General features: G+C 34.3%; 1 long non-coding RNA gene across 1 annotated transcript in view; it reads right to left on the reverse strand.

Annotated features, from left to right (window-relative positions):
* Positions 1-25,806, reverse strand: part of LOC309604734 — a 275,842-nt gene that overhangs the window by 184,749 nt on the left and 65,287 nt on the right. The gene's annotated exons all lie outside the window — the stretch shown is intronic.

Here is a 25,806-nt window from a genome sequence, read left to right on the forward strand (position 1 = left end):
GAAAATATATGTTGAATAAGAGTGTAAAGTAGATCGTATTTAGATAATAGCTCTTTATGAAGCACAGTGTCTATTTATCATCGTATTTTCTATCTAAATGCTCTTAAGTATTCATTAGGCATATAGTAAATTAATTTAGGGGAAATTGTGTTGAATCTGTGTTCTTTGCCTGTCATTAAGGACAGCACATTTTGCTCAAGGGGTTGTAAATTGAGGAATGTGAATTTTACCTGGCAAGTCATTTCAGAATATTTGAGGAAAATGATAAATTGTCTTTGCTATTTGGTTTACATTTCACTTAGGATTTGCTCCTAAGGGGTTTGTGTATATCTACTGTTATGAGTAACTGAAGAAAGTTGATAATGAGAAAGATAATAATAATCATCTGTTTCTTTCAGCACTTAAAGCTTATTTGCCTTGTTCTTCTCTTGCTTCCCACTTTATCAGCTGGAAAAGCAACTTTTCTCATGAACACATTTTTCACAGTAAGCAAACAAATATTATGGATATTGCAGACATAGTTCTGTTAAGCTGCATGCATGTTACCAGGGGATATAAGTAGGAAGTATTCTAATTTTTATATGTTGTAATGAAGATATGTCATTCAAAAGTTGATGCCTGCTGTGATTGAAATATTGTAATCACATGATGATACAGTAATAATTCACCAAGTGATGAGGCATATTGTACAATTAAAATTCTTCATTGTTTTCCTATGACACTACCTGTTCAGTTCAGAATTTTTTGTAATTGTATGTTAGTAGCAGCTGCTTATGATAGACAAGTCCAATTTCTTTAATCTACACTCTTTCCCCAAATGCTTACAGATATCCATAACAAACATTTTCCACTTGTGTGTGTTTTAGACAATCATGAATTTGGAATATGAGGAATGAGGAATACGTACATAGACTTACTTAACAATTAATGAATGGCCATTTATGGCAGGTTTTCTGCATAGAGGAAGGCAGCATAAAGTAGCTGTTAAGAATTCTTGAAGTTGAATCTTGGTTCTGCCACTTAACGGCATATGGCATTCAACAAATTACATAAACTCTATGTATCTCGATTTCCTTATCTGGAAATGAGGATTATAATATCTTCCTCAGATTTTTGTGAGGATTCAATTAGTTACATAAGCCATTCTTAGTACACAGTGAATCTTATATATGTGTTTGTTAAGTAATATATAGATGTGGTATCAGTGTAACCCATAAAAATCATGTAATGATTTTTTCCTTCCAGTTCTTCCTCTCTGTAAAATCCTTTGTCATGAATGACCAGGCAGTGCCTCTATTCTTTTCTTGGCACTTCCTTTTCTGCTTTCATCATCTTGTTCTGCTTTTGAGAGTGATGTCGAATACTCAGGTCGTATCTAGGGTGTTTCAAGTACACATATTACCAAGAACTCCGTTTCTCTGTAAATAATGGAGGTCAGTTTTTAAAGTACAGAGTGCCTCTCTCCCAACTACAAGTTCAATAACCACTATTTTCTATTCAAGATAATGTCTAGCAGAAAAATTTTGGATGTGACTCTTCCACATCCTGCTATACTTCATTTCTTTTTTTTGAGACTACTCATCTCTTCTGCAAAGTGGAATCTTAAATGTGCTCTGGATTTTGTATTATAGAAAGGAAACCTTCTGGCAGAGTCCTGTAAGAGATGTGTCTTTCGTTAGTTATCCTGTAATTTATAGAATATTATCTTTTCTCACTACAAAATCCCTGCTGCAGGGGACTAACAACTCAGAGGCTGTGCCATGGCTTGATCTCAGCATGGGCTTGTATTTACAGTTTAATGGTTCAGTGTTGTGCACTGTGTCTGGAGTCTAAGGATTCACTTTCACTTCCCAGCTCCGCTGCATCCCAGTTGTATAACTTTGGGCAGGTTACTTACTTCTTAATCTCTAGTTTCTCATCAAGCATAGTGATTTTAAAAATATCTGCCTCATAGTGTTATTATTTGAATTACGTTGCATGTAAAACTTAGCATATTGATAGTATATAGCAAAAACAAAATAATTTATACTATTAATTTAGAATTAAATCATATGGTTTACACTTCTTTAGTATATGCACATCTTATTTCTAGACTATGCATGTGGATTACTTTAATGGTTCATTTTATTTAGCACAGTATTGGGCACATAATAAAACTTTACACAACACTAGTTGACTTATTTTTTCTAGAGATATAATGAAAGTGCATAGTTTACTCATCCCTTACAGTAGAACACCTAATGGCTTAGTTTTTAGTGAAATAGTAATGAGATGTGTATTATCTTCTGAGAGAATACTTAGAATATCACCTTTCAACATTGACTTGAGATATATGAGCTGTATGGTTGAAATATTCATTGTATTTACATGTATAAATTAAACAGATATTGAAAGTTTGCTAATATTCTACAATTTATATGTTTTTAAAGTACTAGACAGAAAAAGGCAAGAGATTTAAAAGAAATAAGTTTTAAAACTATATTTGTTGAGTATAACTAGTATATAGTCAAAGAGCAAAACTGAAACAAAAGAGTGGTATTCACAAAGATTGATTTTAATTAAGAAAATACATATGAATTATAAGAGTTGTTGGAAAACAACTGCTTTTCTCCATGGGATGGAGGTTTCCTGTCACTTTAAGTGTTCAGTCAGGATGGAAATTTCTATCAAGTTATCCTAGTTTGATATGATTCGAACCTAGTTGATGTCTAAAATCAGATCCAAGATTTAACACAAAAATAAAAACAAAGAGTCACATGACATTAGCACTGGCTAAAAGAGTTTCACAGATACCAGAAACATTGAAATGTATTACAGCTTGCCAATATATGTAAACCATCATTTAAAAATTTTGTTAACTGTAATATAAAACATACTTATTTCCCTCTTTCCAATATTGCCTAATTTTATTTTTTAGTGTTTTCTAGCATCTTGACTAAAACTTTTCATTTGATTTTTAGGCAAAGTGTAAAACAAAAGAAAACTATTCATGATTGTAATTTGCCATACATTGTACTGTAGTAGGGTCACCAGATAAAATACAGGATGTCCAGTTGAATTTAAATTTCAGATAAACAACAAATATTTTTAGTATACATATATCTATAGTATTGTTTGAGGTTTTTATTTGTTAAATCTGTCAGTCCTAACTATAGTGTATATCATATATATCCTTTGTATTTGAAGATGGTTGAATATCTCACATTTTTACATTTGTGTAGTATATAAAAAATTTTTTTAGCAAGATTTTCTTTAGTACCACAGTTTATCCTCCTTGGGTTGTCTAACTGTAAGATTATGTTTGCTAATAGCATGTGATATCCAAAGAATGCTTTGTTATTATTTTTAAATTTTTAATTCTCTATATTAAGACATGTATCAATATATTAGCAGTGAATACATCTGCATGGAGAAGAGAATACTTTTCCCAGTACCTAGCTTATGTATGTGTACCAGTGTGTGTGTGTGTGTGTGTGTGTGTGTGTGTTGTTGTTGTTGTTTTAATATATGACTTGACTTTATTCATTTTTATTACGTGAACATGTTTTCTAAACTTAGAGTACTGATATGTGTAAATACACAGCCCAATAAGCATGTTTCCTAAAACAAATCTTTGCTTTAGATTTTTTATTGGTGCATTCTAATGTATATTTTATCATTTATTTCTTTTGTTTTCTTGTCAGTTAATCTGTTGAACCATTTTCTTCTAAGATAAAACAGATAGTTAATTCAAAATGCTTATATAACTTTCTGAACATTTCTATTATTACTACACTACTACTATGACTGTCTAAATATGTCAGTCATATTTTATGCACTATTGATTTAGAATTCAGATTTGCTTTTTAAGATATACCTGATATTAATATATAATTCCTTAAAGAATAGCATGTTTTCTTCCAGTTTTTGTGAAAGTTAAGTGAATTCTCACAACTACTTCTTAAAAAAGTTAGTGTGTAGGGTTTCTACAGAATCCTGAGAAGACACAGGTTTATCTTCCCTGGTTATGAAGCTGTGCTGTTTTTGATTGTTAAAGGCAATGGTGTTATGTTGTGAGGGGTGTGTTTATATGGAGGGAAGGGTATTTTAATTTTTTTGTCGGCATAATCTCTTTTGGATTTAATTTTTTTTTTTTTTTTGGATTTAATATTAATGCAAGGAAAATTAAGGTAAAATTAGGCTATACTGGTGATATACATTCCAATTTTAGTAACTGTGCTTTTCCAAAGATTACATGCAGTGGAAAATTTTATTTATCTGTACTCTGATAAGCCATATTAAAACATAATGCTCTAAAATATGGGGGAAAGTATAATGACATAAAATTATTTTCATATTTGAGTATCGAATTACAACGTAGTAAAACTAAACACTTTGTTCTGGCTTGCTGTCTCTCATGCGCTGACAACGACCCCTAGTGGTAAGATATAGACTGTCCATTAGGCATTCATTTCTCTTGCTTCTCAGCTATTTTTTAAAAAAATAAGGATTTGAATCATAATTAGAGGAGTAATAAGCAAATTAGGTTATTAAATGAGAAAGCGAAACAAGAATTTTAAGAATTAAATTTTGTTTATGTTGCTTAGTATCCCTAAAGAAATATGTAGTAAAAGTAACTGACTAAATTGCTGAGTGAGCAAATTAGTCTGTACAGCCAATACAAAAAATAGCATAAATACTTCTATTTTCCTACTTTCATATAAGTAGGGAAATTTTAAAAGACTTAGCACTTGAAGCTGTCATTTGAAATGAAGTTATATTTGCTTTAGTGATTGTACCGTTTGCAGTTTATTTTAGCTCTCAAAAGATACACACCACTGAGTGCTTAATCTACTTAAGTCATTACCCATAAGGATTAATTCACTTTATTTATTTATTTATTTTTTCATCCCACCACCACCCCACCCCCGCTTGACCCCCTTGGTGTCCATACGTTTGTTCTCTACATCTGTGTCTCTATTTCTGCCTTGCAAACCGGTTCATCTGTACCATTTTTCTAGATTCCACATATATGTATTAATATACGATATTTGTTTTTCTCTTTCTGACTTACTTCACTCTGTATGACAGTCTCTACGTCCATCCACATCTCTACAAATGACCCAATTTCATTCCTTTTTATGTCTGAGTTATATTCCATTGTATATATGTACCACAACTTCTTTATCCATTCATCTGTTGATGGTCTTTAGGTTGCTTCCATGACTTGGCTATTGTAAATAGTGCTGCAATGAACACTGGGGTGCACGTGTCTTTTTGATTTATGGTTTTCTCTGGGTATATGCCCAGTAGTGGGATTGCTGGGTCATACGGTAATTCTATTTTTAGTTTTTTAAGGAACCTCCATACTGTTCTCCATAGTGGCTGTATCAATATACATTCCCACCAACAGTGCAAGAGGGTTCCCTTTTCTCCACACCCTCTCCAGCATTTGTTGTTTGTACATTTTCTGATGATGCCCATTCTAACTGGTGTGAGGTGATACCTCATTGTAGTTTTGATTTACATTTCTCTAATAATTAGTGGTGCGAGCAGCTTTTCATGTGCCTCTTGGCCATCTGTATATCTTCTTTGAAGAAATGTCTATTTAGGTTTTCTGCTTAGTTTTCGATTGAGTTGTTTGTTTTTTCAATATTGAGCTGCATGAGCTGTTTATATATTTCGGACATTAATCCTTTGTCTGTTGATTTGTTTGCAAATATTTTCTCCCATTCTGAGGATTGGCTTTTCGTCTTGTTTATAGTTTCCTTTGCTGTGCAAAAGCTTTTAAGTTTCATTAGGTCCCATTTGTTTATTTTTGTTTTTATTTCCATTTCTCTAGGAGGTGGGTCAAAAGGATCTTGCTGTGATTTATGTCATAGAGTGTTCTGCCTATATTTTCCTCTAGGAGTTTTATAATGTCTAGCCTTACATTTAGGTCTTTAGTCCATTTTGAGTTTATTATTGTCTGTGGTGTTAAGGAGTGTTCTAATTTCATTCTTTTACACGTAGCTGTCCAGTTTTCCCATCACCACTTATTGAAGAGACTGTCTTTTCTTCATTGTATATTCTTGCCTCCTTTGTCATAGATTAGTTGATCATAGGTGCATGGGTTTACCTCTGGGCTTTCTATCCTGTTCCATTGATTTATGTTTCTGTTTTTTTGCCAGTACCATATTGTCTTGATTACTGTAGCTCTGTAGTATAGTCTGAAGTTAGGGAGCCTGATTCCTCCAGTTCCATTTGTTTTCCCTCAAGATTGCTTTGGCTATTTGAGGTCTTTTGTGTCTCCGTACAAATTTTAAGATTTTTGTACTAGTTCTGTAAAAAATGCCATTGGTAATTTGATAGGGATTGCATTGAATCTGAAGATTGCTTTGGGTAGTATTGTCATTTTCACAATATTGATTCTTCCAATCCAAGAACATGATATATCTCTCCATCTGTTTTTGTCGTCTCTGATTTCTTTCATCAGTGTCTTATAGTTTCTTGAGTACAGGTCTTTTGTCTCCTTAGGTAGGTTTATTCCTAGGTATTTTATTCTTTTTGTTGCAATGGTAAATTGGAGTGTTTCCTTAATTTCTCTTTCAGACTTTTCATCATTAGTGTATAGGAATGCAAGAGATTTCTGTGCATTAATTTTGTATCCTGCAACTTTAGCAAATTTATTGATTAGCTCTAGTAGTTTTCTGGTAACATCTTTAGGATTCTCTATATATAATATCATGTCATCTGCAAACAGTGGCAGTTTTACTTCTTCTTTTCCAATTTGGATTCTTTTATTTCTTTTTCTTCTCTGATTGCCGTGGCTAGGACTTCCAAAACTATGTTGAAAAATAGTGGTGAGAGTGGACATCCTTGTCTTGTTCCTGATCTTAGAGGAAGTGGTTTCAGTTTTTCACCATTGAGAATGATGTTTGCTGTGGGTTTGTCGTATATGGCCTTTATTATATTGAGGTAGGTTCCCTCTATGCCTACTTTCTGGAGAGTTTTTATCATAAATGGGTGTTGAATTTTGTCAAAAGCTTTTTCTGCATCTATTGAGATGATCATATGCTTTTTATCTTCAATTTGTTAATATGGTGTATCACATTGATTGATTTGCATATATTGAAGAATCCTTGCATCCTTGGGAAAAATCCCACTTGATCACGGTGTATGATGCTTTTAATGTGTTGTTGGATTCTGTTTGCTAGTATTTTGTTGAGGATTTTTGCATCTCTATTCATCAGTGATATTGGTCTGTAATTTCTTTTTTTGCAGTATCTTTGTCTGGGTTTTGTATCAGGGTGATGGTGGCCTCATAGTAGGAGTTTGGGAGTGTTCCTTCCTCTGCAATTTTTTGGAAGAGTTTGAGAAGGATGGGTGTTAGCTCTTCTCTAAATGTTTGATAGAATTCACCTGTGAAGCCATCTGGTCCTGGACTTTCATTTGTTGGAAGATTTTTAATCACAGTTTCAATTTCATTACTTGTGATTGGTCTGTTCATATTTTCTATTTCTTCCTGGTTCAGTCTTGGAAGGTTATACCTTTCTAAGAATTTGTCCATTTCTTCCAGGGTGTCCATTTTATTGGTATAGAGTTGCTTGTAGTATTCTCTTATGATGTTTTGTATTTCTGTGGTGTCCATTGTAACTTCTCCTTTTTCATTTCTAATTTTATTGATTTGAGTCCTCTCCCTCTTTTTCTTGATGAGTCTGGCCAAAGGTTTCTCAATTTTGTTTATCTTCTCCAAGAACCAGCTTTTAGTTTTATTGATCTTTGCTACTGTCTTCTTTGTTTCTATTTCATTTATTTTGCCTCTGATCTTTATGATTTCTTTCCTTCTACTAACTTTGGATTTTGTTTGTTCTTCTTTCTCTAGTAAGGTTAGATTGTTTATTTGAGATATTTCTTGTTTCTTGAAGTAGGCTTGTATTGCTATAAACTTCCCTCTTAGAACTGCTTTTGCTGCATCCCATAGGTTTTGGATCATCGTGTTTTCATTGTCCTTTGTCTGCAGGTATTTTTTGATTTCCTGTTTGATTTCTTCAGTGATCTCTTGGTTATTTAGTAACGTATTGTTTAGCCTTCATGTGTTTTTGCTTTTTATGTTTTTTTCCCTGTAATTGATTTCTAATCTCATAGCATTGTGGTTAGAAAAGATGCTTGATATGATTTCAATTTTCTTAAATTTACAAAGCCTTGATTTGTGATCAGGATGTGATCTATCCTGGAGAATGTTCCATGTGCACTTGAGAAGGAAGTGTAATCTGCTGTTTTCAGATAGGATGTCCTATAAATATCAATTAAATCTATCTGGTCTGTTGTGTCATTTAAAGCTTGCATTTCCTTATTAATTTTCTGTCTGGATGATCTGTCCATTGGCGTAAGTGAGGTGTTAAAGTACCCACTATTATTGTGTTACTCTCAATTTCCTCTTTTATAGTTGTTAGCATTTGCCTTATGTATTGAGGTGCTCTAATGTTGGGTGCATATATATTTATAAATGTTATATCTTCTTGGACTGATCATTTGATCATTATGTAGTGTCCTTCCTTGTCTCTTGTAACAGTCTTTATTTTAAAGTTCATTTTATCTGATATGAGTATTGCTACTCCAGCTTTCTTTTGATTTCCATTTGCATGGAATATCTTTTTCCATCCCCTCACTTTCAGTCTGTATGTGTCCCTAGGTCTGAAGTGGGTCTCTTACAGACAGCATATATATGGGCCTTGTTTTTATATCCATTCAGCAAGCCTGTGTCTTTTGGTTGGAGCATTTAATCCATCCATTCATGTTTAAGGTAATTATCGATATGTATGTTCCTGTTACCATTTTCTTAATTGTTTTTGTAGGTCCTTTTCTTCTCTTGTGTTTCCCACTTAGAGAAGTTCCTTTAGGTTCTGAATTCTCTTAGCTTTTGCTTGTCTGTAAAGCTTTTGATTTCTCCATCAAATCTGAATGAGATCCTTGCTGGGTAGAGTAATCTTGGTTGTACGTTCTTCCCTTTCATCACTTTAAATATATCTTGCCATCCCTTTCTGACTTGTAGAGTTTCTGCTGAGAAATCAGCTGTTAACCTTATGGGAGTTCCCTTGTATGTTATTTGTCGTTTTCCCCCTGTTGCTTTTAATAATTTTTCTTTGTCTTTAATTTTTGCCAATTTGATTACTATGTATCTTGATGTGTTTCTCTTGGGTTTATCCTGCCTGGGACTCTCTGTGCCTCCTGGACTTGGATGGCTATTTCCTTTCCCATGTTAGGGAAGTTTTCGACTATAATCTCTTTAAATATTATCTCGGGTCCTTTCTTTCTCTCTTCTCCTTCTGGCACCCCTATAATGTGAATGTTTGTGCATTTAATGTTGTCCCAGAGGTCTCTTTGGCTGTCTTCATTTCTTTTCATTCTCTTTTCTTTATTCTGTTCCACGGCAGTCAATTCCACCATTCTGTCTTCCAGGTCACTTATCCGCTCTTCTGCCTCAGTTATTCTGCTATTGATTCCTTCTAGTGTAGTTTTCATTTCAGTTATTGTATTGTTCATCTCTGTTTGTTCTTTAATTCTTCTAGGTCTTTGTTAGACATTTCTTGCACCTTCTCAATCTTCATCTCCATTTTTTTTTTTTTTTCCCGAGGTCCTGGATCATCTTCACTATCATTATTCTGAATTCTTTTTCTGGAAAACCTTCCAGAAAGGTTTCCACTTCATTTAGTTGTTTTTCTGGGGTTTTATCTTGTTCCTTCATCTGGTACATAGTCCTTTGCTGTTTCATTTTGTCTGTCTTTCTGTGAATATGGTTTTTGTTCCACAGGCTGCAAGATTGTAGTTCTTCTTGCTTCTGCTCTCTGCCCTCTGGTGGATGAGCCTATCTAAGAGGCTTGGACAAGCTTCCTGATTGGAGGGACTGGTTGTGGGTATAGCTGGGTGTTGCTCTGGTGGGCAGATCTCAGTCAAACTTTAATCCACTTGTCTGCTGATGATGGGGCTGAGTTCCCTCCCTGTTGGTTGTTTGGCCTGAGGCTGCCCAGCACTGGAGCCTAGAAGCTCTTGGGTGGGGCTAATGGTGGACGCCGGGAGGACTCATGCTAAGGAGTACTTCCCAGAACTTCCACTGTCAGTGTCCTTGTCCCTGCAGTGAGCCACAGCCACCCCCACGCCCCCGCCTCTGCAGGAGACCCTCCAACACTAACAGGTAGTTTGGTGCAGTCTCCTGTGGGGTCACTGCTGCTCCCCCTGGGTCCTGATGCACACACTACTTTGTGTGTGCCCTCCAAGAGTGGAGTCTCTATTTCCCGCAGTCCTGTTGAAGTCCTGCCATCAAATCCCGCTAGCCTTCGAAGTCTGATTCTCTGGGAATTCCTCCTCCCATTGCTGGACCCCCAGGTTGGGAAGTCTGACGTGGGGCTTAGAACCTTCACTCCAGTGGGTGGACTTCTGTGGTATAATTGTTCTCCAGTTTGTCAGTCACCCACCCAATGATTATGGGATTTGATTTTATTGTGATTGTGCCCCTCCTGCAGTCTTACTGAGACTTTTCCTTTGTCTTTGCATGTGGGGTTTCTTTTTTGGTGAGTTCCAGTGTCATCTTGTTGATGATTGTTCAACAGTTAGTTGTGATTCCAGTGCTCTTGCAAGAGGGAGTGAGTGCACATCGTTTTACTCTGCCACCTTGAACCAATCCAGGATTAATTCACTTTAGACCTCTGTAGCATTAGCGTTTTTTAAAAGTACATTGTAAGATTTTCTGTATGGGAGCACTATAGGAAATTGTAACAGATGTTATCAACACACTATATAGAATACAAAACTAAGCTTATTTTTTCTCTGCTTTCACTTTAGAAACCCTAGATTGAAATCCTAGATTGTCTCTTTCGAATTATACATAACATGAGATTTGTCAGTATTCAGTGCAATAAACAACAGTCATGTAAATAAAACTTAAGTTCATTAGCTTTTTTATCCACTTAAAGTATAATTGAGGGTCATTATGTTTTATTACAATATCCTGGCCTGCTATGACTCTTTCTGAAGGAACATTGTAATACTATTTCATTGTTTAAAAATATCCACTGCACTTAAGTTATGAGACCATAGTAGGAAGAATTAATACCATACATTGTAAAGAAAATATTATTTATGATGATCTCAGAGATTGTTCCATGGAGAGCAGCTCTGTGGGATGCTATTAGGTGTTCCCACTATGAAGGAGTGTATTAGTAAAAAAAAAAAAAAAAAAAAAAAGGAGAGAGAGAGAAATATTAAATTTAAAATGGTTGAAAAGGCTTCTTTATTATAGATGCCTTAATGTCTGACTCTCTGAGAAAGGGTTATAGAATACAGTGTTTTCCAAATTAATTTAATACAGACATTTTGCATGCAGAGTATAGTTGAAATAATGTGGAAAATACTGACCTCTGTGTTTCTTCAGATTCTTCAAATGTTTTATTCTCTGCATTGGTTTTTTGTTGATATATATGTACAGAAGTGTGTAAGGTCAAAGAGCTGGATGTGGGAATGGAAAAAGGCAGATTTTTTTCCCCCCCAAGTACATAAAATGGGAGGATCTCTCCTTGAAGGTGGATAGTTCTCATCTCCTACAGTTTATGGAAGACATTTATATCACTTTAATGTGCCCCTTTAAGCTGCTACCTACAGTCACAAAAATTTTACCTGATGTTAAATACAGATATAGCTCCAGGGCAGCATCTGAGGGAGAGTGTGATCCTAGCCCTCTAGGGCATAAGATGTCTTTCTTTTTTGTTAAGTGGCAACCAAAATATATGACTTTATTATTACAGAACGTCTCCCTAAACCTCTACTCTCTTCTGAAATGAATATTGCACTTCTTTTTATATATTTTTTAGTTGGATATCCCAGACTCCAGTAACTGATAAAAAAAATTTTAAAGCTGATGCTTTTCTATGGCAACTAATGAAAGTTTCATCATTCCTATACCATTTGTTTTTTATATTGGAAATATTTTTCAAATGAATTAAGCCAAAATTATTATTCAGAATATCAGAGCTCAGCATTACTTACATAATCTGCTTGCAGAAATTATTAGTTATTTTTCTAAAAAAAAATTAATCATTTTTTTCATGCCTTTAACAGCAATATACCCTTACAGTTTTACCCTCTAATAAGATAATGACCTACATTATTAAATATGGGATTTACTTTCCATCTTCCATTGATAGGAGTTTATTAAACGTTTGAATAGTTACTTCCAGAGTTGTGCTGTGAAAAAATAAATGTTTATTATTTTTAGATAATCAGTAATAACATTAACTTTCTGAATAAATATACTTTCAGGGAACTGATCCCTTGGAAATGCATGGGACATTCTTCTTTGGTGAGCTAAAGACTTTGCCATTAAGGCAGGGGTCCCCAACCACTGGGCCACGGACCAGTATCAGTCCATGGCCTGTTAGGAACCAAGGTGCACAACAGGAGGTGAGCGGCGGGCGAGCGAGCAAAGCTTCATCTGTATTTACAGCCGCTCCCCATCACTCACATTACCACCTGAGCTCCGCCTCCTGTCAGATCAGCAATGGCATTGGATTCTCATAGGAGAACCCTACTGTGAACTGCACGTGTGAGGGATCTAGGTTGTGTGCTCCTTATGAGAATCTAATGCCTGATGATTGAGGTGGAGCTGAGGCGGTGATGTTAGTGCTGGGGAGCAGCTGCAAATACAGATTATCATTAGCAAAGAGGTTTGACTGCGCAGAGACCATAATAAATCAGTTGCTTGCAAACTCATATCAAAACTCTATCAGTGAGTGGCAAGTGACAATTAAGCTGCATCTTACAGAGTAGATTGAACATAAGCAACACACTTTGGGTGTCACTGTCTGTCATCTCCCCCAGATGGGACCATCTAGGTGCAGGAAAACAAGCTCAGGGCTCTGACTGATTCTACATTATGGTGACTTGAATAATTATTTCATTATATATAACAATGTAATAATAATAGAAAAAAGTGCACAATAAATGCAATGCACTTGAATCATCCTGAAACCATCCCCGCCTCTGGTCCATGGAAAAATTGTCTTCCACAAAACCGGTCCCTGGTGCCAAAAAGGTTGGGGACCGCTGCATTAAGGTATAGACTAGAGCTCAGTTTATTGTTCTGTTCTGCAGACTCTGCACTAAAATTACTGTGTTTTCCAAAGGTTTCGTTTAAATATCCTCTTATTTTATTTTCACAGAAACCCAGTGAGGAAAGTAGACTCCCAGTTGCTTTTGATTTGGAATAGTATAAATTCTTCCAATTATATTTAAGGGGTAGGATTTGTTTATTTTATTCAAAATCCTCAATCCTGGGGAAATACAAAAAAAAAAAAAACAAAAGATTCTAGAGCCACAGGGTTATTTTCAGACTTCAGACTGTAGCTGTGTGTTTTTGCTTTTGTTTTTAATTGGAACTTTTGCTAGACACTTGGAAAAAATCAGTGTGGTAACATTACTTCAGGGGAATATTAAGAAGAAAAAGTATAATTTTCCTCCTGTTTTGTTTTATTTTATTTATTAGTGTAATTAATGTCATTTAACTTACTGTTAATATAAAAAAGTGACAAAAGAGTTGACTTTAAGTCTCATAGGACTGTATGTTTCTCTTTCATAAATTATTTTTTAATTAGGTTCATGTTTTATTTAATTGATTCTGGTTGCAAAATAATGTACTTTAACACTTAGACATTCAAATCTTATGAAATGAAGAGAGGCTTTGCCTTTCTGAAGGACTAAACTAGTGGGCAACATAAAAAGACTAGAAGAGAATTGACATTTTAGTCATATAATCTTATTCAATGTCCTTAACCTCTTTACTCTTCTTTCCCCAGGATAAATACTTAATTAGAGTAAAATAATCTTTTTTTTAACTGAAGAGTTATCAATTTCCCTAAATATATATCTTTCAAAAATACAAACTTAATAAACGATTTAAGGTTTGCATACAAATTCAAAAATACTTGTTTTAGGGTTCTAAATATTTAAAATTCAAACTGCTATGAATATTAATAAGCTGACTTCTAAGTGGAAAGTGATCCCCTTTGAGAAATTGGACATAAAAACCATTAGAGTTCTTTTGGACAATATATTTTACATCTATGCATGTATTCTTTAAGTTGTGTGTTTATATATTAAACACTAAATAGACTCATATAAGTTAAATGTATAATATAATGGATATATAAAAATACACACATATGTGTTTATATATATATGTATAAATTACAGTTTTACATTACTCTTGTTTTGTGGCAGTCTTCTTCTTCAGTATCTCACCATCTATACAAAATCATTTTAAAATGTATGCTTCTGCAGCAGTTTTATCAATTTACACCACATCATTTATTTGTGTAATTATAATGAAGTGTGTCATTACAGTGAGCTGAAATAGCTCAGATACATTTGTACATGTAGGTACATGTGCACATAACTCATGTACTTTATTAGATTTTTTAAAAATATATTTTTAAAATTTATTTATTTATGTTTGGCTGCGTTGGGTCTTCATTGCTGAGCCCAGGCTTTTTCTAGTTGCGGTGAGCAGGGGCTACTGTTTGTTGCAGTGCGTGGGCTTCTCATTGCAGTGGCTTCTCTTGTTGTGGAGCACAGGCTCTAGGCGGGCGGGCTTCAGTAGTTGCAGCACGTGGGCTCAGTAATTGTGGCTCGTGGGCTCTACAGTGCAGGCTCAGTATTTGTGGTGCACGGGCTTAGTTGCTCCGTGGCATGTGGGATCTTCCCGGACCAGGGATCGAACCCATGTCCCCTGCATTGGCAGGAGGATTCTTAACCACTGTGCCACCAGGGAAGTCCCTAGATTTTTTAAATTAGACATGGCAAGTGGAATTACTCCTTGAATTTGTTCATTTTTCCTACAACTCTAAAGTATTTCTGGAGTGATAGACTATGTTCTGATTTCCAGGGTTCAGATATCCTGTTGTGATCTACTTACACTTCAGCTCAGTCATCAATATCTTCTAGTTCTGCCATTGAAGGATTGAAAATTTACTCTTTCTTTTCCCTTTGAGAGCCATTACCACCTGCTTTCATCTCCCCGTTATCTGTTTACCATAACTGACTCTAACTGTTCTCTTCATTAGTCATGTTAACAATAATTAAACAAGCCTACATGCAGCAGAATAAAAATGTCATTCCCTTACTAAAACACTTTCCTATTAGTGGTCTCCAAACTCTGCATAAACAATGCCTCTTCATCTCTCTCTTCCATTGCATCTCACTAAAAACAGCCCCTGACAAGTTGGTATGTCTCCAAGTTATCTGACCAGTCTGCCAAGCATTTGACATTTTTAACTTCTGTTCCTTTATTTATGCATATATTTGTTCTTTCTTTCAAGTTATCCTTAAAGGCATAGATTAACTAATTCCCTTCAGAAATCCTGATTAATTGTCTTCACCTATGGCTCAGGGTGTTAAACCAGTGTATATGTGTGTACAAATTTATGTGTGTACAAATTATTGACTTAATATTTTACTATTTTATAAATGAAGATACTACAACTCAGAGAAGAGCAATAAAGGTATTCATCCAAAGTCTCATACACCATCTAAAATAATTTGCATTATTTTAATAAGTATATTTTTAATAGAATTAGTATATATATATATATAATAGAATTAGTATATATATATATATATTAGTATAGTATATAACATATATATATATAACATATATATAATATATGTAATATATATAACATATATTACATGGGACCCCAAAGAATATTTTAACCACTTGAGGAATAAGTTTGTTTCTGGTTGGTAAAATCTTTAATTTCCTAATGACCTAAAACTACTTAGAACAGTACAAAGAACATTTTTATTTCTGAACTGTTTAAGAAGTTGCCACACAATGTCCCCTTACCCTAGGATACTTAGAGGGTATTTTCTATAAACAAGTACATTCTTATGCATAACTACCAAAAGACCCACCAAGGTCAGGAAATGAATATTGATATATTACAACCATCTAAACATCAGACTTCTATTTATAAGATATATAATATGTATTTATTTTTCTAAATTAAATTAAGTGTGACCTAGTCTTGCATTCACTAAGGATAGCAGGAAATTGGATGTCAGATATTTTAGAAAAGGCCCTCTCCATCTTCACAGAATCGCATTTGAGTCTAGGACCTTTCAGTTAGCCTTAAAAAATTCTTGATCTTTGACTTTTCTCAGTGTTCTTTCTCCTGTCTTCAGCCTTTGAAGGCTTACTGCTTCATCACACAGTGGGTTTAGGGTTTGTGTTGGTTCACTCAATGGCAAATTTGTCCATAGCCAAGTGTAGTTGAATATTTACCTTAGAATATGCAAGCTTAGGGGAAAAATGGGGAAGGGAACCTAAATTATTGGACAGTGCCACCTTTTGACTATGGAAAATTAACTTTATATTTCTTACTTATCTATCACACTTTCCTGATCATAGTACTATGCAAGCAGCAAGAACTTAATACATTCTTATATATGCTTATTTTCTTATATATGTTGTACAAATGTTTACAGGATATTTAAAAATAGTTTTCATCCAAAAATGGGTTAAATTATACTTCAAAATATGACAGTGATTATGAGCTAAGTACAATGCAATAATTGTTTCTCAGAGTTTTACCTCTGATGTTTTCCTAGATAAGTAAGTTAAATCAGAACTTTTATGATCTCTAGTAATGCTTGGGGGAAATATCTTCCAACTTCTTCTTTAAGAAAATAAAGAAAGGGCTTCCCTGGTGGCACAGTGGTTGAGAATCTGCCTGCCAATGCAGAGGACATGGGTTCGAGCCCTGGTATGCGAGGATCCCACATGCCACGGAGCACCTAGGCCCGTGAGCCACAATTACTGAGCCTGCGTGTCTGGAGCCTGTGCTCCACAACAAGAGAGGTCGCGATAATGAGAGACCCGTGCACCGTGATGAAGAGTGGCCCCCACTTGTCGCAACTAGAGAAAGCCCTCGCACAGAAATGAAGACCCAACACAGCCATAAATAAATAAATAAATAAATAAATAAACAAACCCAAAGTTTAAAAAAAAAAAGGAAAAAAAAAAGAAAATAAAGAAAAAAATAACATTAACTCTTCCCCCCAAAATTATAATTTTGGTAGATTACATATTTGCATAATTTAAGAATGTTTGCATATTAATAGACAAGGCTAACAAGTAATAGTCACATTTCTTGACAGATAATATAAGAATAAATATTTATGTTTACTCATATTAGTAAACATATATGTATTCATTGTTATATGTATGTTATATATGTATCTTTAGTCATATAAATTATTTCAATCTTTATGTGTAATTACCTGATTTTAATTAACATTTGATATAATTGTAATAGATTGTCAACTGAATTCAGTGGTATATATAAATAGGAAAATGATAGACTTTTCATCCATAACTGCTTCCAAAATTGCTCTGACTTTGCTCTGATTTTTCCCACATAATTTGACAAATCTATCTCATAGATTTCTGATGATTTTCAACTATAAGAACAGTTTCACTTTTGATAATTAAAACTATCTTTCCTGTATTCATAAATCCGATCTGGTAGTTCCATCTTGCATTCCTTTATTGATTCTCTTCTTCCCCTGCAGACCTCATCCATGGCCCAGAGACCAGCTGTGGAAATTTTGTCATGATCTCTTTTTTTCTCTTCCATTAATATTTTGTTTCTGAGCCTCCTTGATTATGGCCAGGGAATGAGATGAGAGGAAGAGGGACTAGGTGCAGCTGTATTCTGGCTCTCGGTGCCTCTTTTATGGCAGGTATCCATTATAAAATGTGCTAGAGGACACTGCATAAGAAATTTATATATAGCTATCTCTCATCAGAAGCACATACCTAATTTTAAAAGAATAACTAAATATATTATCTTTACATTCATATAAAGAGCTTAGAAAATAAAACAATCCCAAGAGAACAGAGAAAATTTGGGTTAAAAAAAAAAAAAAAAGAGAGAAATCAATTAATTAGGAAGGAAACAGAATGGATTAATCCAAGAAATGATGCTTTGGTCAAAATTTAAGATAAAATGGCACATTCTAGTCTGATCAAAGAAAGAGATATTAAAGGACACATAAGAGAGAAACACTCTTAAGGAGAACATCTCTAAAAAACGAAAATGTCCTTCATGCTATTTCATAATAAAATGGTGATTTTGTGATAGGTAAATTGCATATAAATAAAACTAAAAAACTTTGCTGACAAATATAAGTGAAAACTGACAAATCGTAAAAAATACTGTTTTTGAATATTCATATGTATAGGTGACCTTTTTCTCTCACAAATCAATCAATAATAGTAACAGAAATTGAATAACAATCGCAATGGAGTTGTTTTTAACCTTAATTTGATCAAATTATTCTTAATCAATCTGAAATAATATATGCTTGGGAGTAATCTAGAGAACTTAAGGATTAAGAATGAGAGGAAAGAGCTGAAGAATTAATAGAAAACTAAATAAATAGCATAGACTTTAAAGAAACTAATGTAAATGTCCTAATGGAGCTTTAATTTTTGTTAGCAGCAGGCTAAGAATTTACTGTTTTTATTTCACTTGCTTAACTAACATTTTTGAGTTCCTATAAGTACCAGGGACTCTTCTAGGTGATAGTCACAGAGAGCAGGTAAAGCCCCTGCTCTCTTGGGTTTTAAAGGACAGTGGTGAAACAGCTAATAAACAAATGAACAGATACAAGTGGTCTTGAAGAAAGATAAATCATAGGGATACATATGAGAGAGAGTGACTGGAAAGCACTGGCGTCACTTTAGCATTGAGTTATCAACATGACCTTTTTGTGGAGGTGATATTGGAGCTAAAACCTGAATGATATGATGTCAGCCTTAGCAAGATTGGAGAGAGTAGTGGACATTATGCTTTCCAGTAAGAGGAAAAGGGAAAAGGAACTTGACATACTTGAGGGACAATTCACGCCAGTATGGCTAGAGATGAATGAATGGGAAATGGAGTTGGATGGTAGGAGGTATGGCCAGAGTGATAGGGAATTTTAGGAGTAGATTGGGAATTTGAACTTAGTTAAATACAGCAAGAAACCAGAAACCCGGGGAGTGACATGATTTGACTTGTATTTTTAAATTACTATTCTTGTTTGTTTGATGTCTCACATTTGTATCTATAGACATATCCAGTTGCTAAGCTTCCTATGGACAGTCCTTTCAATTAGCTTCCTGAATATTTTCACTTTGCATCCAGATGCCTTGCTATTGGCATGCAGGGAGAAGATGGATGATAGAGGAAAATACAACTCCTTGAGATATTTTTAAAATTTCTGTTTATTCTGAGGATGATTTGGGAGTCTGTTAAAAGCCATCCAAAAATAAGCACTCTACTTGTGCTATCTCAAATGAGAATAATTTAGCACTTTTGTTAGTTTCACTCACAGTTAAAATGTCTGTTTTCATTTGTTTCACAAGTATAAATTGGTACTGTGAAAATTATCATAAAGCTTTGTTGCTGAATAGAATCAGAAGTAAATGAAAACTCATGACTATTGTGCTTGACTTGCTTTTGACATCCCAGGTCTTTTGGATCATAGTATATTTTGGAGAAAAATATGCTCTTAACAGCTTTAGGTTGTATTTTAATATTACTAGGTATCTACTCAGTGGAAAAGGCTCTATTTTAGGAAATAGACAACTAGAAGCTAAGCACTTGTTAACCAAATTTTACAGAACTTAATTTTTTTCTCAATTATATGAAAGGGATTATATGATCCAGCTTTGTGTGTTCGTGTGTGTGTGTACATATAGGTGATTTTCATTGTGCCTGTGCATGCTTGCAAACATGGTATTTGAAGCAGACAATGCAATTGTCTACAGAACAGGAGGTAGTCTTGTAACCCTGTATAAAGAAAAATTAGTCCATTAAGTCCTTTAGAAGGATAAGTCCAGTCACCTAAGCAAGTATTATTATTATTTTTTAATTTATTTATTTTTGGCTGTGTTGGGTCTTCGTTTCTGTGCGAGGGCTTTCTCTAGTTGCGGCGAGCGGGGGCCACTCTTCATCGCGGTGTGCGGGCCTCTCACTATCGTGGCCTCTCTTGTTGCGGAGCACAGGCTCCAGACGCGCAGGCTCAGTAGTTGTGGCTTACGGGCCTAGTTGCTCCGTGGCATGTGGGATCTTCCCGGACCAGGGCTTGAACTCATGTCCCCTGCATTGGCAGGCAGACTCTCAACCACTGCGTCACCAGGGAAGCCCACAAGTATTTTTTAATTACTCCTGTCATGCCCTAGAAAGAGTCAAAGAGAATCTCTGATGGAGTCCTTACTTTCGAGTATCTTTCTATAATATGCATAATGTGTATGTTTATGGTGCCCTACCATATTCTTAGTGGTTTCTCAAAATGCTCCTCTACTTGGATCTTACCACTTTAGAAAGTTGGTAAGATAGGAACTATTACTTGCACATGGCGTGATCACCATGTTGCATCACTTAATTCTGGATTGCATCATCTAAAATGTGTGAAACTTAGACTATTTAAATATTAAAATATCCTGACTTGTTTCCAGCAAAACATGAAATATTCAAGCCAACAGTCTTTTGTGAAAAATAGCATATTTTTATCAGTTGTTCACTTTCTAGTATCTTTGAAGTCCCAGAAGCATGACTCTTTCTATTTGAGTGTCAGATTATGAAGTATGTGTGAATATAGAAATGATTTGGACAGCTTTATGGGGAGCTTGACTTGTAATGTCATAAAATGAAATAAACAGGTTGATTTGAACACTTTTAAAGTGATTTATAACGTTTATACACATCTGTTGGTTCTGCTTTTCAGTAAACCTGCCAATTAATTTTTGTAATATGAGAAATATGACCTCTTCAAAAGAAGCATATGCACCCATTTATATTACGCAGAAAAAAGGTAATTCTCCCCATCTTAATTCTTTGGTGCCTTGTAACTAGTACAAGAGAAACAATGGCACAATAAAATTCTATTGAGTAGAGTTCTCAGTGTTGTTAGGAAATTATATTCTCACTACCAACATGACATATGCCGGATATATTGCTTCAGAAATGAAATATGAAAGGAAAGGACAGAAGAATTAGGGATGTCCAGACATACTGTGGTATCACTTATAATAATGAGTTTACTGGCTAGGAGAAAGGATATATTTATAGCACACCTAGATCTCTTGAGTTGTAGACAGTATTATTCAGAAAATTATCAGGATTGACTATTGCTATACCTTCTTACTTAATAAATAAATATATACCGACCTGGTAAATCATAATTAAAAGTATGGACTTTGCAGTCACACAGGCCAGGTTTCAATTGACAGTTTACTAAGTGTGCTCTTGCACAATTTAAATAAACACTTTGAACCTTGGGTATTATAACTTTAATATTGGGCTCATAATTATGGGGTTCATGGTAGTGTGCACTTCAGTGGGTTGTTTCGAGGATCAAAGAGATTAGGCACATAAATATCTTACTACGGTGTCCACAAATATTGGCTATTATTTTATTAAAGAAACAAGTTATTAAATATTCTTAGTCCATCAGAAAGCTCTTGGCTTCCAAAATCTTGTTTCTAAAAACAGTTGTTAGCCCACAATTTCCTTATTATTTTTTACTTCCCCTATTTTCCATTTTTCTTGTCAAATTTATTCATTAAATCCATTTTTGCTGGTATTTTTGTGCAGACATATGTGGAATTCAGAGAAGTATGTATTATCTGTATTTTCTAAATTTTCACACTCTATATTGTATATGTGTGCATGTTAAAAATATTTAAATAGCAGTTGGCCCTTTTACAGCGTTATCTCATTTGACTTTGAATATAAACCTGAACTATATTTTGTTTTGCATTTCTGTTTACCGATGTGAAAACTAAGATATTGTCCTAGGTTATGCAGATAATAAGTGGGCCATAATCAGAGTAGGCCTTCAGATTTCAAATCCAAGGCCTTTCTAACATTACAAACCAAGTCAGTATAGGAAAAATGCTATTTGAGTAATGAAGTCAATAAATACTTGCATGTACCTTGAATAGAGTAATGATTCATACATGCCTGTGCTTGTGTTACCTCTCCTTATACAGATCGATTAACTGAGATGATTTAATACTGTAATGTTTGAGAAAATTGAAAAGGAAATTTCCAAAAATCTTGATATCTCTAGTAATCAGGTGAGACTATTAATGCTTCATTTTATGGGTATTCTATTATTTTTATTATTACATTAAGCTCTGTGGTAATACAATGTGCAATAGAGCTGAAGACTGGAAATATGGAATAAAGAAATAAATTGTTCTAATTTACCTAACTGTTTTTCACTTTATTGTATGGCACTAAACTCAAAAAATGTTTGCTTTACAGAATAAAATTTGAGCAGTAGTTTCATGATGAATATTATTGTTCTATTCTTTTTTATTGTAGACATCATTTCAAAATGCAGTTACTTTAGATTTATATGCAATATTATTATTATAATTATATCAACAAAAACATTAAATGTCATTTATTAGGTGCTTACTGTGTGTCCAGCAGCATTTATTAGGTGTGAATATGTGAATAGTTAAGCATTTTACATACATTCTTCATCCTCAGTATAGCCCTCTTGGATATAGATTAGTGTCATTTATTGCTAAAAATACAAGCAAGAAAATTTGAGACCTAATCAAGTTATCTAGCAGTCCCAAGTTCCTCACACAGCTGCTCAGAGACATAATCTAGCCTTAAGCCTTCTATATAACTTTGAATATTTAGATTTTAGCTGGTTCATCTCTTATACATGTGACCCTCTTCCTTCTTCATCATGTATCTCATTTAGCACGGTTGGTGCTGAGTAGGAAACTATAGTGGATTAAAATTCAAATAACAGCATACTATGATTCATTCTTTTGTCAGATAATAATTTAGCACCTATTATATTTTATGCATAGACTTAGTTCAGTGGCAGATAAAAAAATGAAACATGCATAAATACTGTTTTTGAGAAACTTTTAGTATTAAAGCAGAGATAAAATATGTACTTTAAAAGTGACAATATAAAATTTACAGAGGTAAGTTTCTTCATAATTACATGGGTGAATAGGAAGATTTCCGAAGTACTGTGGCCTCCTTTCATCAGTGTGGCCACATTGCCCCCAGCCACGCCTTTCAGAACTCTGCATACATAACTCTTAAAAGGCTTTTAACTTTGGGGAAATCCAGTGTTGACTTTATTCCTGTATTCCCATGACCCTTTGGCAGCAGTAACCACAGAAAACAGTAACTTTCTCCAGCTCAGGCACATGATTTCAAAGGGCAAGATTTAACTACCTTCTGGAAACTCCTCTACTCTGTGGATTTATGCGATTCAAGTACCAGATTCAGTATGTGATTTATATTCCCCAGGTCAAATGTTCTCACAGGCAGGCTGTTCTAGGAGACAAACATCTATCACAAAATTAATCTTGTATACAACTAGAGGAAAAAGCCTGAAATTGTGTAAGACTGAGGATTTCATGAGGTTAAATCCATCCAATATGGGGCTTAAAGAGCGTTCATCTCATGCTTCCCGAAATGAATACTGGTTCCCGTGGGTGACCTTTCTAGAACATACTTACGAAAGCAATACAACATAGGAGATATGCTCTTCATTTTAAGGCCTGCACAATGTGATAAGATCATGTGATAAAATTATCACATGATTTTTTTTGAAATGTATATAACTACACAACAAGAAGATATACAAATATATATCATGTGTGCATATGTACTCTTTGAGTTGCATTTGTGGGTGCATGTAAGTTGCAATATATTATATAGGATACATTGGAATAAAGAAATAGTGATACGTGGATGGTCAAAGTTTAAAATAGACTAAATAGAATACTATAGGATAAAAGAAAGTTGTTAAAAAACAAAATTACACCCACAGGCATTTGAATAGATATAAGGCTATACATACAGATATAGATACAGATATCTGTATCTATATATATAGATATACAGTTATCTGGCATCATTCTGAATGCTTTCTATAAATATTAATATGTTTGAATGATTAAAATATTAAAATGTATAGAACACCAAAGATAAAAAATAAAGATATAATTAAGATAGAGGAGATATAAGATCCAAGTTAATAAAACATTTAAAACTCAATAATTAAAATATAAAGTTTAAGAATCTGTAGGTAATGAGATACAAAAATGTATAAATGTTAAAGAATGAAAGATCATTTAAAAATGGAAAAAAAATAAGAATAAAGTAGGATTAAAATAAGATGAGGGAAGATAAATATAACCAGTGAATACAATTTTAGTTCTTTTGGCTTGAGTCTCTACAGTAAGAGCATTGGAAAAGGAAAGGATAATAAATATAAGTTAGCTTGCAGAGGTAGGACAAGGCTTTAACTTCATGACTGGAGGCAAAGGGGGTGGAGAATAAAGGGAATCTAGAGCTTGGGAAGGTGGAAATGGTTAGGAAGAGAAAGAGCTGGCCTTCAGGCCTGAGAACATGTCTACCATCCTCTCCGTATTCTAGCCTTCGTTTTCTCACAGCTGCTTTTAAGGTCAGCTGTCAGGAACTGTGGAAGAAAATCAGGGCTCATTTTGTCACTTGGGTAAATCAAATTCCTAACAAACATAAGAAAAACTGCTCAGCCTCATTAATAACTTGAAAAATGGGAATAAAAATAATGACAAAATTCAGATTTAACCCCAACTAGTAGTATTGTAAGTACAAAAATACCTGTTTGATGGTTGTTTTGGGGGGTATTGTTTGTTTATTTTGTTTTCAATTTGGACTTAACAATTTCATGGCATACCAGAATACAGAAATAATGGAAAGGGAGCTGCAATTACTAAAGAAAAGAAACAGTTCAAAGGTTAGAGACTAAATGGTGAATTAGAACAGGAATGATCTGGGACCTTGTTTGGAACCAGAACTCTCCACAATGCAGGACTTTATCTAATGATAACACAGGGTAGAGAACAATATAAAATCTATTTATCTTTTACTCATTTCTGTCAGACCCATCTGTTTATTTCATTCATTTGACAATAGACTAATTGAGCCTTACTGAGCAACTGTGATCAAGTACAGGGAGATAGTGTGGTGAACGCAAGGAATCAGATGATAAACAGTTTCTTGTATAGATATGATCATTTCACATAGTGATAAAAAACAATGTAGGAGATAAAGCAGAATCTTGTTGGGATGGACAGAGAAGGGAAAATTATATGGTGAAGTCAGGAAAAGTTTTATGAGGATCACCTACTTAAACTGCTAAGTGATGATTAAGAGTCATTCATGGGAATTTGGTGGGGGGGGGATTTTTATAGCATAGAAAAAGTGTACAGGCTTAGAAGCTGGTGTGAGGAATGGAAAGGTCTGTTTGGCTGGATTATAATGATTATAATGGAATATAACAAACTAGGAGGAGAGCAGTATGAGATGAGATCAACCAAATAGAAAGGGATTGATACCAATAGGGTTTTGAAAACCTATGACTTAGAAATGGTTTCATCTACAGTGGCATTATTAAAACAAAAATATATTTACTAGTCTATATTTTATTTCTGAGCCAACCTCCTTTCATGCAAGAATAAGACTATACAGTGTATTCTACCAAAATGTGTACTGACGCTAAGCAGGTAACTGTATAAAAGGTTTCATATAATTCTCTTTCCAAACAGCAGGGGTCGCTCTTGTGTAAGTCCTCTCTACGGTCCAGTAAATAATGTTATCCAGTGACCTGTCCTTCTCCAAGTATACATTAGTCTGGCAACTGACTTCCTCCTGCTGCATACATCTTCATGAACTGAGCGAGTGATCATAAACCACTAGAAGCTTTATTTTTTTTCCC

The sequence above is a fragment of the Balaenoptera borealis genome (genome assembly GCF_965194805.1).
Source record: "Balaenoptera borealis genome assembly, chromosome: 10".
Lineage (NCBI taxonomy): Eukaryota > Metazoa > Chordata > Mammalia > Artiodactyla > Balaenopteridae > Balaenoptera > Balaenoptera borealis.